At 39.3% G+C, this 16,679-nt stretch overlaps 2 long non-coding RNA genes across 2 annotated transcripts; both read left to right on the forward strand.

Moving 5' to 3' along the window:
• Positions 1-3,936: 3,936 nt before the first annotated feature.
• Positions 3,937-12,562, forward strand: LOC127932271 (uncharacterized). Its single transcript, XR_008144684.1, has 9 exons — positions 3,937-4,041; positions 4,224-4,400; positions 4,978-5,209; positions 5,351-5,401; positions 7,723-7,758; positions 7,973-8,156; positions 11,354-11,383; positions 11,752-11,805; positions 12,476-12,562. It is a non-coding gene; the product is annotated as an uncharacterized LOC127932271 (long non-coding RNA).
• A 268-nt stretch (positions 12,563-12,830) lies between these two features.
• LOC127932270 (uncharacterized) lies at positions 12,831-14,435 on the forward strand. Its single transcript, XR_008144683.1, has 4 exons — positions 12,831-12,864; positions 13,042-13,146; positions 13,556-13,596; positions 13,732-14,435. It is a non-coding gene; the product is annotated as an uncharacterized LOC127932270 (long non-coding RNA).
• The last annotated feature ends 2,244 nt before the right edge of the window (positions 14,436-16,679 follow it).

Below are 16,679 nucleotides of genomic sequence, written 5' to 3' on the forward strand. Positions count from 1 at the left end.
CAGATTTGGAAAGAAAATACTCTGACGTTTTCAAAACTGCAAAGATATTATCTGTGGGTGCCCCAGAACTGATCTTACAGGCGAAACCAAGATGCAACCTCAAACAGGAAATGAGCAGGATTTGTGAGGCTCTGTTTTCCATTGTCTCCTTATATGGCTGTGAAAGCGCCACAAATTAGCCTGCCCTTTCTACCCTTTCTCCAAGTTGTCTGCAGCATTGTGACGTATTTGTAGGCATATCATTGGAAGATTGGCCATAAGAGACTACATTTACCAGGGCTCCGCCCAGTGTCCTTTGTTGAAATTGTTGCGTAATCTCCAAGCTGCTCGCATTCATCCATGTGATTGAGACAGAGAGGAGACTTCCAGGAATGATATATCATGAAGAGATATGTGAAAAACACCTTGAGGATTGATTCTAAACAACGTTTACAATGTTTCAGACGATATTATGGAGTTAAATGTGGAAGAAAGTTTGGATGAATGCGTTTGGCCAAACAATTTCTCCTGCACAACTAATCTTTCAGGAAAACTGAACATTTGCTATCTAACTGAGAGTCTCCTCATTGAAAACATTCGAAGTTCTTCAAAGGTAAATGATTTATTGAATGTTTTTGCTGTTTTTTGTGAAATGTTGCCTGCTAATGCTAACGCAAAATGCTAATGCTAAATGCTAATGCTAAATGCTAACGCAAAATGCTAACGCTAAATGCTAAACGCTAAATGCTAGTTTGCTATGGTTGAGAAAATCACATTTCACATTTTCAATCACATTTTGAAAATCTGAGATGACAGTGTTGTTAACAAAAGGCTAAGCTTGAGAGCAAATAGATTAATTTAATTTCATTTGCGATTTTCTTGAATAGTTAACGTTGCGTTATGGTAATGAGCTTGAGGCGGATCCCGGATCCGGGATGGCTCGACGCAAGAAGTTAACAACAAGCTGTGTTTTACTATATTGCACTTGTGATTTCATGAAAATTAAATATAATTTTATTTGAATTTGGCGCTCTGCAATTCAGCGGATGTTGACGAAAATGATCCCACTAATGGGATGGGTGCATCAAGAAGTTAACGTAAATAATCAATAAAATTTAAGACGGGATAAACTGTGTTCAATACGAAAACAAAGTGGAGCGAGCTTTCAGGTCGTGCGCCACAACCACAACAGAACACTAGACTCGACCCTCGTTCTGAACAGCCATACTTCTTCATTAGTCAAAGGAAAAAAATCAACCAATTTTATTTATTTATTTATTAAATAGCTAAATAATCACACAAAATTAAATTAAACACAGAATGGATAGTACATTGATTACTAATTATTTCATAAATGAAAAACGTCCATTGTGGACAGAAACGATATGACGGCTGGTTACACAAAGAGAGGGGGTTAGGTTTGAATGAAAGCGAGGGAAGGCAAGGAACAAAGAGTTTTGGGTGTCAATGGGACCTCGTGAGCCATGCTATTGTAAATACAGAATCCTATACATTCTACAAAAGGAAAATGCTAGGAATATTTACTCTGAGCTGCACTTCACTGGGTTGGTCGTAGATGGAAGGCCGTGTTGCCCAACAGAGATCTTCCTGTCCTCGGAAGAATGTCTCTGGTGGTAAACTGGATACGTCGTCCGGCCTTTCCTAGCCCACGTTTACCGTGGCTGCGGCTAACTCAATTGGCTAGGAGGTATCACTTCCAAAGTGAATAAGAGTTCAAAGTTCATACCAAGTTGCTATACTTTTAAGCTCGTGCTATATTCTGTTAGGTTATCATCTGAGCCCTTTTAACGTGGGACCGTCATCCTCACGTCCTCGGAACAGAAAGGTACATTTTCGTCAAGGGCTTTATATAGGAGGGGAGAGAAGGGCGTGTTTCATAGTTTATAACCAATGTCTCTTCACATGGGCGGGCCACTGAGCAGAGCTTTAACCTTATGAAAACCCAATTCTCTCATTTGAAAGATAAAATTACATTTAATCTGTTCACAAGTAGTTTCATATTTAAACATTTAAATTGCACAACAATTCCATGTGAATCTGATAGAATGTGTAGACTTTCCAAGATACAGTTTATGTCGTCCTGTCATCAGTCATAATGTCTCAGACGCCAACTTATCTGGCATCATATTCATTGAGTACCAATGCATATTTTCAACTGGTTGGATTACCGAAATATGGTTCCTTTCCCCCCACCTTTTGATGTTCCCAGACTCTCTATGTTGAACAAAGGCTTTTCAAGAGTCCTTCGGTAGAGTCAAAAGAGAAAAGGGAGAAAGGTATTTTTGGGGGGGTCATAAACCTTACCCAAATCCCAACGTCATGACACTGTCATCTGTTCAGTAAAAGGCTAGTTAACTTAATATGGAGATGTCATTCACTGTCTCTCAGTGTTCTATGTTTGTGGGTACAATGATATTGATGAAGGGAACATGAGACTTAGACAATATTCAAGATTTAACACATCGCCGTAGTGTGAAATATTATTTTCCTCCGATCTCACAGACTTTCCTCAGCCTAGTCTGAGAGTGTGTCCTACAGTCATCAGAGAGAGAGAGACTCAGTTTAGTTAAGCTGAGCTGTCTGAATCCTCCTTTTGTCTCTGTAACTCAGTGTTTCTTCTACATAGTGGGAAGAGTGAACTTACTCTAGCTTCATTCTGTAGACATACACTCACAGGAGCTCAGCTGCTCAGATGAACAGGTCAAAGTTCACCAGCTGAGGTCAAAATACAATGGCGGTACAATGCTACAGGTTCACAGTTTATTTTTTATTTTTATTTTTTATTTCACCTTTATTTAACCAGGTAGGCTAGTTGAGAACAGGTTCTCATTTACAACTGCGACCTGGGCAAGATAAAGCATAGCAGTGTGAACAGACAACACAGAGTTACACATGGAGTAAACAATTAACAAGTCAATAACACAGTAGAAAAAAAGGGGCAGTCTATATACAATGTGTGAGGAGGTAGGCGAATAATTACAATTTTGCAGATTAACACTGGAGTGATAAATGATCAGATGGTCATATACAGGTAGAGATATTGGTGTGCAAAAGAGCAGAAAAGTAAATAAATAAAAACAGTATAAAAACAGTATGGGAATGAGGTAGGTGAAAATGGGTGGGCTATTTACCAATAGACTATGTACAGCTGCAGCGATCGGTTAGCTGCTCAGATAGCTGATGTTTGAAGTTGGTGAGGGAGATAAAAGTCTCCAACTTCAGCGATTTTTGCAGTTCGTTCCAGTCACAGATCCATATACAGTGAGCCTTCTGCAGTCTCAATGCAGGGTAAGAATACTCTTCCAATGGTTGTAAACCACGTACTGTTGTGCCATTACTACCATGTTCCTCTTGGGATATTTCATCCTACTGTTTGTTGTCATAAGCAACTAACATGACGCAACTAAGGAATATATTATCTCCTTAATTTCCCATACTGTCGCTGTATGAGGTAATGGACTCAAGATCCGTAAATGGATAGTATGAGATTTAGTCAATTAAGCCCTTTTTCTACTTCGCAAGAGTTAGATGAAATCATGGAAACTAAGTTGAAGGTCGTTTCGCAAGTTATAACTAGTCCTAACCCTAGCTGGCAAATACAATTTCTAAAAACAACAAAATGCCAACCCCTCAATTATTCTATTCTCACAGACCTTCCTAAGCTGAAAGTGAGTTCTGGAGTCATCAGAGAGAGAGAGACTCAGTTCAGCTGAGCTTTCAAACTCAAATGTAATTGAAGCCATGTAATTATGCAACATATCAGCTGTTAAAGACAAATAGCCTGAGACAAAAGTAGTGACTGAGAAATTATTCTGAATGTTCCTCTGCAACATTAGCCAACACTTTCCATATGAGACTGGTTTCTGCTATCTGTGGTTTTCCTGTGAACAAGCTCCACATTAACTTCTCTATTCAAACAATCCTCTCTGACACAGTCACCATCTTCTGTGAAGTCACACTAACAGTCTGTAGATGTCTGATAAATGTCGTTGTTCATCCCTGATATGGCTGGTCATCTGTTTCTGGTCATCCTCCTTTTCGGTGAGTTATTCCTCCATTCCAAGTTCCATCATCTGTTAGTGCTACAGGATCCTCTCTCCTCTTTTAATATTTTACTTCAGGAACTCTTTATATATTTCAGAATCTCATGTCTGTAATAATTGTGTCTTATTCCATTGATCATCTTATTGATGTATTTTCCTCTGTCATTATATTTTGTTCAGATCAGAATGACTACTGCTTGACAACATGCCCATGGATCCATTGTAGTATATAATACTTTACCAACTTCTACAAAGTGTTCTTGTCTATCGTGCTATTTTTGAATGGCACATTTACCTGATCACGACCTATTGTGTTATTTCCAGTCACCTTCCAATACATTGAAGCCCAAGGTCCTTGTGAGTGTTTTTTACTTTTACTAAATAATAATACCATCAATCAATCAAAGTTATCTTGTTAACCCAAACTACAAAACTGTGGATGCAAATACAACAGTGAATGAATTATTTTTCTTTTTCAAATGTATATCAGGTGCTGCAATATCTATGAGTATTTCTGAAAATTATATTTATTTCTGAATTTTGAAAATGTATTGATAATTAAATGACAAGTGGCACACTCCATCATCCCCCACACCATACATGCAAGCAAAATAGCCAATTCAATTTAATTTCATTTCACACGCAAGAATGTAAGGAATTAAGTGAAAGGAAATCGTTGTAAACACAGCACACATGATTAAATGGCACTCATAAATAGGAATGATATCAAATAAGACATGCTGATACGTAATATAAAGAGAATGGCAGGGTCTAGTTTAGTAAGAGTCAGTGTCACTTGTGACATACACATTACATTCAAATAGAGTGATGCGAAAAGGAGTCTATGTCCTTTCCCAACAGATACAAAACCAGACATTACAGTCAATATTGTTGAGGACTTCAACATCATCTGTTTGATTCCTGGATCCTTCAGTCCTGACACCACCTGTATGTTGGAGAGGAGAGTCAGCCATCCTTCACAGCAAAGATCATGAAGAGAAAAGCCACCTCAGCATCCGGACAGCAGTTCTGTCAATTCACTCCAAAACATAGTGATCTGATCAGTCGTCTACAGTCAGTGAGGAGTGAGGAGGTGAGCTGTGACTACAGATTGAGCTCAGGACCAAACTCTCTCTCTCCACGCAGTGATGGGTACAACTTTACAGGTGAGTCATTATCTAAACAAATCTATCAGCGCTGCAGGTCTTCATGATCTGAGTCACTTTGATTTTAGCATCTTCTTAGTATGTCCATACTCATTCTGACCAACAAACTAAATACCACATTTCAATCCCAAATGATTTCAGATCTGGTGGGAGTTAACATTAGTGATCCAACAACTAAACCCTTTCCAGCAGGTAGGCTACACCTTCACAATAAATCCATTATGTATTTTAGACAGGTCTGAAGAAGCATGATATGAAGAACATTTAGTCTATTTCAGAAGAAAAGAATAGCATACTCTGAGACAGAGTGACAAATGACTGTGGGCTACACTAGTTCATTTAGCAGACAAGATTTTCTTATAATTCCGTGGTATTATTTTATATTATGAAGAATACAATGGAACAAATGCTTAATTTAGAGTTATTATTAATTAACTTTGAAGTTGTTCTACAAACAATGGGCTACATGTTTCGATTTTTAGTTGATAGTAAGGCTGAATGATGAGACTCTAAAGATGATTTGAAAAAAGTTTGTTCAAAGGCATGAGCTCTGCTCAGTTTTTTTTGTGCAGGATGTACACACTCCAATAGTCTCTCATTCACAATTTGAGAAGCACTTGATAATGCCTCGAATTCCACGGTGGCATCCTCTATGTGGCTGTAATGCACCCTAAATAAATCCATGCCTTTTGTGGCCCGGAGTGCTGCGTTGTGCCCGTCTTCCTGAGTGCGCTGCCAATCCAAAGCTCTCTCACTCATACAGCTCTCTGTCACATGATAGGGTCTTTCTCACAGGCTACAAGTTAAGACAGACACTTCAGAGACGCAACTGTGCACGTCCTTACCCAATTGCCAGGTGCCTATTGAAGGTATTGGGAGAACTGTCCACATTTACTTATCGTCAGTCAACAAGATATGTTGGCTTAGCGAACAGAAAAGGCACTAGCCTATGTCAATGTGCTATCCCCCATTGTACAAAAATCAACCTATTCCATTCTGTGCAAGAAATAGATATACCAAACATAGTCTGGGACAGTTGTTCAATGCGATAGATCCCAAATTAATACAACCGCTAGCATCGGAAAAAATATTTTATGCAATGTGGCTGACGCAACAGATCAGAACGTTTATCTTAAAATGTTGATAAACTATTTGCCAATTTCTTCACATTATAAGAGCAGCAATGCGCACATGGTAGTAGGCTATAAGTGCGATTGTTCCATTAGCGGAAAACACTATTATCAAAAATGGCCGCTTGTAAATTTACAAAAAAAGTGACCTCTTGTAAGTAAGCATTTCACGTTAACCTCTTGCTCCTACCTGACATGCAGGCGTCCCATCTAGACATCTGGAAATGCAAATGCGCTACGCTAAATGCTAATAGTACTAGTTAAAACTCAAACGTTCATTAAAATACACATGCAGGGTATTGAATTAAAGCTACACTCATTGTGAATCCAGGCAACAAGTCAGATTTTTAAAATGCTTTTCGGCGAAAGCATGAGAAGCTATTATCTGATAGCATGTAACACCCCAAAAGACCCGCAGGGGACGTAAACAAAATAATTAGCATAGTCGTCGCTACAAAAACCGCACAAATAAAATATAAAACATTCATTACCTTTGACCATCTTCTTTGTTGGCACTCCTAGATGTCCCATAATCACTATTGGGTCTTTTTTTAGATTAAATCGGTCCATATATAGCCTAGATATCGATCTATGAAGACTGTGTGATAAACGGAAAAAAATAGCGTCTTATAACGTAACGTAATTTTTTTTAATTAAAAAAGTCGACGATAAACTTTCACAAAACACTTTGAAATACTTTTGTAATGCAACTTTAGGTATTAGTACACGTTAATAAGCGACCAAATTGATCACGAGGCGATGTATATTCTTTAGATGTCAGTCTGGAAATAATGTCCGGGTAAATCTCAACCAAAATATCCGGTCAGAGACCGGAAGAACTGCGCTGCCTTGCGTCTGTTTGACCAAGAAACAAATAGTAGGCAAATGACAAGACTCTAGACATCGTGTGGAAGCTGTAGGTAATTGCAACCTCAGCCCCATTAAATGTGGTTCGTATCAATGGGTTCAAGTCGCGCATGGATATATTTTTCCATTTTCAGTGATCAGATTTTCCTGCACTTTTCGATTAAACGTTCTGTTATAGTCCCAGCCATGATTTAACCAGTTTTATAAACGTCTGAGTGTTTTCTATCCACACATACTAATCATATGCATATACTATATTCCTGGCATGAGCAGCAGGGCGCTGAAAAGTAGGGGGTAGGAGTAACAGGTTAAGTTCTACACCTGTTGTATTCGGTGCATGTGACATTAATTCGCTAAAGCTCTGACCGGTTTACTAAAAGACCTATTCATAGCTGCTTGTAATTTCAGTCCAGAATTGTGTTCTTTTCGTCCATCTGATTTGTAGGTAATGTAGTAGACTTCTCTTTTTCTGCTTAATTATTGACTTTCTGGTGTAATGAGTTCTCTTCTCACCAGGTTTGACCCCCAGTACAGCAGTGAATCCATCATCAGGTGTGTTAGTCAACTTTACCTAGTTAGCAGAAAGAACCGAAACAAATAGAAATGCTTTATGTTCCCCGGGTTGTTGTACGTTTTTTTCATTAGAAATTTGCCTGATTATAAAAAAAGAGGTTGATACGTTACTAATTAAATCAACCCGGTTAGATACATTTAGATACATTTAGGTAATACGTTTTGTGTAATTGGAATGACTTCCTTTCACAAGGTTCGGCTGTTAGTTCTACTTTGACCACTGACACTCCAAGTAAAGGTAAGTATATTCACTACATTTTAGTCTGTGATAAAACGTGTTGTAGTTGTTGATAAAGGGTATCTCTCTTCCATGGGCACATGAGGTCAAAGCTCCACAGACATTGTTGTGAATTCAAACAGTCAAGAAAGCGCTCCAGGTATGTGTCCTTCTCCAGCTGCCTACCTGTCTTTTTTTTACACAACTGAGACATGCAACCTCACAATTTAATGCCACATTTTCTGAGATCAAATGAAGAGATGTATTATTGACCCTGGGGATTTTGTTTACCTTTATTTAACTAGGCAAGTCAGTTAAGACCTTTTACGACTAGGGGGCAGTATTTTGGGATAAAAAACGTTCCCGTTTTAAACAAGATATTTTGTCACGAAAAGATGCTCGACTATGCATATAATTGACAGCTTTGGATAGAAAACACTCTGACGTTTCCAAAACTGCAAAGATATCGTCTGTGAGTGCAACAGAACTGATGTTACAGGTGAAACCCAGATAAAAATCCAATCAGGAAGTGCTGCATTTTTTGAAACCGCCTCATGCCAATGACTCCTTATATGGCTGTGAATGAGCTACGAATGAGCTTACGTTTTCTACGTATTCCCCAAGGTGTCTACAGCATTGTGACGTCTTTTTACACATGTCTGTTGAAGAATAGCCGTAAGGGACCACATTTAGCAAGTGGTCACATGATGTCTCCCGCAGAAAATCTTGCGTAAAGTACTGAGGTAGCCATTTTTCCAATCGCTTCTTATGAGAAACCAATTGTCTCGACGGATATATTATCGAATAGATATGTTAAAAACACCTTGAGGATTGATTCTAAACAACGTTTGCCATGTTTCTGTCGATATTATGGAGCTAATTTGGAAAAAAGTTTGCCATTGTAGTGACCGATTTCTCAGCCACATGTGACGAACAAACGGGAGCTATTTCGCCTACAAAAATAATCTTTTTGGAAAAAAGGAACATTTGCTATCTAACTGGGAGTCTCCTGAGTGAAAACATCCAAAGGTAAATTATTTAATTTGATTGCTTTTCTTATTTTCGTGAAAATTTTGCCTACTGCCAGCAGAGCCTAGCATAGCATTATGCTATGATAAACTTACACAAATGCTTGTCTAGCGTTGGTTGTAAAGCATATTTTGAAAATCTGAGATGACAGTTTGATGAACAAAAGGCTAAGCTGTGTCTCAATACATTTCATTTGTGATTTTCATGAATAGGAAAATTTTCTAGGGGTATTTATGTCTGCTGCGTTATGCTAATTTGTTTGAGGCTATGATTACGCTCCCGGATCCGGGTTTGAGAGTCACAAGAAGATTTATTAAGAACAAATTCTTATTTTCAATGACGGCCTAGGAACAGTGGGTTAACTGCCTTGTTCAAGGGCAGAACGACAGATTTGTACCTTGTCAGCTCGGGGATTTGATCTTGCAACCTTTCAGTTACTGGCCCAACGCTCTAACCACTAGGCTTCTGGAGTGGGCGTTCAAATACTTTTTCCAATTGTACACTGGATGGTTCCGAACTTGAATATGTGGACACCTATAAGTACCTAGGTGTCTGGCTAGACTGCAAACTCTCCTTCCAGACCCATATCAAACATCTCCAATCGAAAATCAAATCAAGAGTTGGCTTTCTATTCCGCAACAAAGCCTCCTTCACTCACGCTGCCAAGCTTACCCTAGTAAAACTGACTATCCTACCGATCCTCGACTTCGGCGATGTCATCTACAAAATTGCTTCCAACACTCTACTCAGCAAACTGGATGCAGTTTATCACAGTGCCATCCGTTTTGTCACTAAAGCACCTTATACTACCCACCACTGCGACTTGTATGCTCTAGTCGGCTGGCCCTCGCTACATATTCGTCGCCAGACCCACTGGCTCCAGGTCATCTACAAGGCCATGCTAGGTAAAGCTCCGCCTTATCTCAGTTCACTGGTCACGATGGCAACACCCATCCGTAGCACGCGCTCCAGCAGGTGTATCTCACTGATCATCCCTAAAGCCAACACCTCATTCGGCCGCCTTTCGTTGCAATACTCTGCTGCCTGTGACTGGAACGAATTGCAAAAATCGCTGAAGTTGGAGACTTTTATCTCCCTCACCAACTTCAAACATCAGCTATCTGAGCAGCTAACCGTTCGCTGCAGCTGTACATAATCTATTGGTGAATAGCCCACCCATTTTCACCTACCTCATCCCCACAGTTTTTATTTATTTACTTTTCTGCTCTTTTGCACACCAATATCTCTACCTGTACATGATCATCTGATCATTTATCACTCCAGTGTTAATCTGCAATATTGTAATTATTTGCCTACCTCCTCATGCCTTTTGCACACATTGTATATAGACTCCCCTTTTTTTCTACTGTGTTATTGACTTGTTAATTGTTTACTCCATGTTTAACTCTGTGTTGCCTGTTCACACTGCTATGCTTTATCTTGGCCAGGTCGCATTTGCAAATGAGAACTTGTTCTCAACTAGCCTACCTGGTTAAATAAAGGTGAAATAAAAAAATTCAGGAAAGGGTCTAGATTTTAACAATAATGTGCCATATAATTAAAATCTGAACATTTAATCTCTCTACTGACTAAGTTCTGATGTTATCTGACATAAATAACTAATAGTTTTATACTTGTGTAGTCAGATATACATGCACGTTATTTCTCCCAGCAGATTCGACTGTTACTTCTACTTTGATTACTGGCATCACAGTGAGACCAAATACCAGGAAGTAGGCCCTAAGTTTAGCTTAGTAACTAGAATATTTTTGTTCACATTAATTCAGTAAACCTCCAACTGGTTTACAAGAAAAATATACCTATTCATAGCTGCTTGTCCTTTTAGTCTGTAGGTAATGCATTGAATGCTTTTAACTTTCTTCTTAAAATGACCATAGTAGATATGAAACAAATGTAATTAATACATTTGTTTTTATGTAATGTGAGTTCTCTTCTCACCAAGTTTGACCTCTCCTTTGACCCCCAGCACAGCAGTGAATCCTACATCAGGTGTGCTAGTCATCTTTACCTAGTTAGCAGATAGAACCTAACCAAATAGAATAGCTTCATCTTACCCAGGTTTTCTTACTCACAAACTTCCCCTGATTTAAAAAAAAGAGGTTTATATTTCATGAATTAAATCAACCAATTTAGATAAAAATACATGTATAATCAGATCCAATGACTTTACTTTGCACCAGGTTTGCCTACTAGTTCTTCTTTGACAACTGACACCCCAAACAGCCCTAATGATTTGAGTTTAGTGGCGTAATAAGTTGTGTTGTGTGTTAACTGTTATTAAACAGTCTCTCTCTTGCATGTGCCCAGGAGGTCAAAGCTCCACAGAAAGCGTTCTGGGTAAGCATCCATCTCTAGCTGATTACCTGTCTTTTCCTACACAAATCAAACAACTGAGACATACAACCTCACAATTAACATTTTTATAAACTCTTGAAATGTGGTATTGACCCTGGGAACACAAGCTAATGACCTTCCCAATGTCACCAAACAGCTGTGCAATGATGGCAGGCAGCAGTGGGTGTGGCTTCTGGGGTGGGCATTCAAATACTGTTTCAAATTGTACATGCAGTCAAGGTTTTAACAAATTATAAAATAGTGAACATATCATATTTCTACAGAATCAGTTGTGTTCTACTGACTCAGAAATAATTAACACATTTTGTCTTGTGTAATCAGATACAGAATGACCCTTTATTACTTTCCAGCAGGTTTGACTGTTACTTCTACTTTGTCCCCTGGCATCACAGTGACAACAACTTGTAAGTATCGCTTAGTTTGCGACTTCATTTTTGTTCACTCGAATTCACTGAAGCTCCAACTAGTTGACTCATAAACCTATTCATCGCTGCTTGTACTTTCCCTCTAAACTGTTGTACTTTTCTTAGATTTGAAACATATTTTTTCATCTCCTGCATCAGGTGTGTCGGTCATCTTTAGCTAGCAAAACTGAAATAAATACAATACCTTTATCTTACCCAGGTTTTTGTATTTATACTTCTTTTATCACACATTTGCACACAGGAGGTCAAAGCTCCAAAGACAGCGTTGTGAATTCAAAGTGTAAAGAAATAGTTTTGGATAAGTATCCTTACTTAGTAATCCCACAACAAAAATGAACTTGTGTGTTCCTACTAGCACTGACTTTGCTGATAACTACTTTGTTGGGGGAACTTGATACGATTGTGATATGTTGTTGTCTCACCTAGTTATCTTAAGATGAATTAACTGATGAAAGTCACTCTGGATAAGAGCGTCTGCTGAATGACTTAAACGTAAATGTCAAATGTTTAGCTGACTAGCTGTCTTTTCTCACACATATGAAAACAGAAACATTTTCTAAGACTGACAATAATATGGTTTACCATTTAAGTATTTACTTTGGGATTTAGAGCTAATCATCTCTCTTGATGACATCATGTCACCAAACAGCTGTGCAATCATGGCAGGCAGCAGTGGGTGTGGCTTCAGGAGTGGGTGTGTTCCTGATGGGATTGACAGCTATCTGTCTCTGCTGGAGGACCAGTGAGTACTTCTGATTCTGTATATCAAACATTTTCCTTTGCCATGTAAGTGAGTAAGTGCCTTTGACATGGTCATTTGGTGATATTGTATAGGGTAGGCTATATTCAATATAACATGGTCCAATTTGTTTTTCAGAGAAACATTCTCAGAGGTAAGAATTCTCCTTGTGAATATGATGTAGATTCTATCTCAACCTTTAGTTCTGTATTGTCCATGATGAGATGTTCTTACCATAACCTTCTTGTATACGTTTATGTTGTACAGACCTACATCCAGACAGGATGATCACAGCCAATGTATGTTCCAAACAAAATACATCAAACACTGCACATACATTTACATTTTTACATTTAAGTCATTTAGCAGACGCTCTTATCCAGAGCGACTTACAAATGACATACTACTAACACAACTACGCACATGCAGGTACAGTCACAAATTGTATTTACATTTTCATTTATTTTCTGTTGTAGGTGATTTGGTGATGGGAGCAGTGAGCAGTGCAGGCATGTTGGATTCAAAGGATGCTCGAATCAATTCTCTCGTCACCTTTGTACCGTCCACGTTTTTGCCCTCGGGTGAGTTTGTAACAGAATGTCTTCTGTCCTTGTCTTCTCCACCTGGCACGTGAATATTGGACCCTCAACACAATAACACTTTGTCACTCAATGTCAACTCATGAAAGAAGGTGTTAGTTAGTCAGAGCATCTTGAAAGAGTGAGAACAGAGCTGTAAGTCCACAGAGTGGTTTGAGACAGGAGGAAGAGATGTGTGAAGTGACAGTAAGCACAGCAAATTAACACGCACAACCACAACCACACACACACACACACACACACACACACACACACACACACACACACACACACACACACACACACACACACACACACACACACACACACACACACACACACACACACACACACACACACACACACACACACACACACACACACTAACTCAGTCTCCCTCTGTGTTGTACAGGCCGTGTTGAAGAGAATGGACAGTCATCTGAAAAAGACAATGTAAGTTCTGTGTTTGGTGATTGTGAACGACTCTCAGTTTCAGATTGATGTTACATCCACTTAGTATACACAGTTACATTTACAGTACTGCATATTCAAGGGGCTGAAGTTAAACTGCCTGTTTCTTTTCTCTAGTCTGTTACGTACCACGTATACAGCTCAATCCCCGACCGACCAGCAACATCAGCCCAGCCGGATGGGTTGTACAGTCTTCTGCAAGCACACTGACACTACACCACTGGCTCTCTGTGGCTATTTCTCACAGAAATAATCTTTCTTGCAGGATGACCTTTATTTATCAAACACCATGTTACTGTAAATAAGTATATAATACATCTGCTGCAGTACCGTTTCTATTTATAAGCAACATAAGTGGCTGCCATCCCCTAGCAAAATGTGTAGAACTGCAGGAAATAAGCTTTAAAACTGAATTTCTTTCTACCCCATGGCATAATGTGTACAAATGCGGGAAATTAGCTTTATAACTGCAAAGTTCCCTCCGCCCCATGGCAAAATGAGTAGAATTTCTGGACATTAATTTTAAAGCTGCACATTTTTCACTAAAATGTTTTTCTTTAGAACTTTAGAAGCATAAATACACTATACATTTCCTACATCTGTACAATGTTTCGAAACACACTATAGCCCAACAGTAAAGATGGTGGATCAGGCTATGGGGATGGCTTATTTTGTTTTAAAAATTGGTGGGTCCGCCCTCACCTCCTAATCCCTCTTCGATAAGATTCTTGATATACAGTAAATACAAAATCCTACATTTTTTTACTCTGTTCGAAACGCTCTCTTCTGTAAAACAAAAAAGCATGCAAAATACATTGAATTAAACCATTCCCTCGTCTTTGTTAGTATTTTACATGATTTGATATTGATCTTGATTATTCAAGATAATGCTAAAAATATGTACTGTTATCAATGTCATCGTTTTCAGGCCGTTGGTGAAGATCAAGGTGCTATTTTCCCTAAATGTTTTTTTCAGTCCATATAACTACCTTGTCATCTTTACCAAACCTCTTTTGGTCGGTTTCCCAGAGACAGTTTATGCTTAGTTCTGGACTAAAAAGCATGTTCAATGGAAAAGTTACATATTTTTACTTCAGTGGTAAACTTAATCTGTGTATGGGAAACCAACCATTGGTGTTATGGACTACAGGTAGTTAAGGACATTGATCATTTTGCATCCAGATTCTCTGTATTGTGGTTAGTTCTACTGTGAGGGGGCAAAGATGACTACATTCTCCTGCAGCTGTCACAGACAGTCTGCAGATCACATACCAACCAGTGCATGTATGCTGTCACGTATCCACACCTACAAACAGGTGTACGAGTGCACAATAAACACAAACCACAGCAGGGTGGAAAGGATGACATCTTGTCCTTCTGAAACTTCAGCCTATCACATTTGTGACTCGTTTCAGGAAACTAGGCATATGTCAGGCGTCAGTACTTCACAGGATAGGCATGGACTTAAAAAAAAAATCTAAATGCATTTTTTTGGGCAGAAATGCCATCTGGAACATGTATGCCATCTGTAAGTATGAATACAAATGTTAAATGATGAACCTAGTTGATTTAGCCACGGAAAAAGACAGGAACATTGTGAGATGGCGACCACAGATATGGCAGCTCTGCTTCTAGCTACTAAGCAACTTGGCAGTTATTTCTTACATTATTACCACAGGAAATGTTTCGTGTTATTACATACAGAACTCTATTCGATATCAGAGCGGCGGTAACTCACCAGCAAAATTACCAGGAATACTCAAATTGGATCCTGTGTTCGTACCCCCCGGGTCAATTGAACTGTTTCCAGAGGCTGATCCAAAACAATGCCATTGGAGATGAGGTATTCGGAGTGGACACCATCCACCGCTTCCAAGTATATTACTCGCTAATGTTCAGTCTCTGGATAATACAGTAGATGACCTCAGGGCAAGAATCTTCTTCCAAAGAGACATCAGGGATTGTAACATACTCTGTTTCATGTAAACATGAATCTCTCGGGATATACTGTCCATACAGCCAGCTGGGCTCTCAATATGTCTTGCTTCAAGATGTCAACCATTGTTCTGAGACCAAGAAGGCAAAAATAACTGAAATAAATTACTCTCGCCCCGTAGCACTCACTTCTGTCATCATGAAGTGCTTGGAGAGGCTAGGTGATCATATCACCTCTACCTTACCTGACACTCTAGACCCACTTAAATTTGCTTACTGCCCTGATAGATCCACAGATCACCATCGCACTTCACACTGCCCCATTCCATCTGGACAAGAGAAATGCCTATGTAAGAATGCATTTCATTGACTATAGCTCAGAATTCAACACCATAGTACCCTCTAAGGCATGGTTGTCAAACTCTGGCCCGTGGGCCAAATTTGGCCCGCGGGGTAATTATATTTGGCCCGCGAGACAATACCAAATTACTACTAGAGCTGGCCCGCCGGTATTATACAGCGCATTCACCACTAATACTACGAATCCCATAATGCTCTGCTGTTTTCGCGCGCCAATCAGGACAGGACCCAGAAACGCTCTCTTCTCTGTGACAGTAGTCATAGCAACATAGACGCTACAACTGTCAGCGAGCTAACCCTTCCCAAAAATGGCGAAAAGAAAGGCAGAAAACAGGAGCTTTCTGGACAAGTGGGAGGCAGAATATCTGTTTACATATGTAAAAGACAAACCTGTTTGTCTTGTTTGTGGAGTCAACGTGGCTGTAAGTAAGGAGTACAACATTAGACGACACTATGAAACGAAACACCATGACAAATACAAGGACCTGGACATGACTCAAAGGAGCCAGAAAGTAGAGGAGATGAAAAGAAGTTTGGTTTCACAACAGAATATGTTTAAAAAAGCCACATCACAAAGCGAGGCTGCTGTAAAGGCTAGTTATATAGTGGCAGCAGAGATCGCAAAATCAGCCCGGCCCTTTAATGAGGGAGAGTTCATGAAAAAGTGCATGATGAAGGTTTGTGACCTCGTATGCCCAGAGAAAAAACAAGCATTTTCAAACGTGAGCCTGAGCAGGAACACAGTAGCTGATCGCACATGTGATCTTGCC

The sequence above is a fragment of the Oncorhynchus keta genome, chromosome 10 (genome assembly GCF_023373465.1).
Source record: "Oncorhynchus keta strain PuntledgeMale-10-30-2019 chromosome 10, Oket_V2, whole genome shotgun sequence".
Classification (NCBI taxonomy): domain Eukaryota; kingdom Metazoa; phylum Chordata; class Actinopteri; order Salmoniformes; family Salmonidae; genus Oncorhynchus; species Oncorhynchus keta.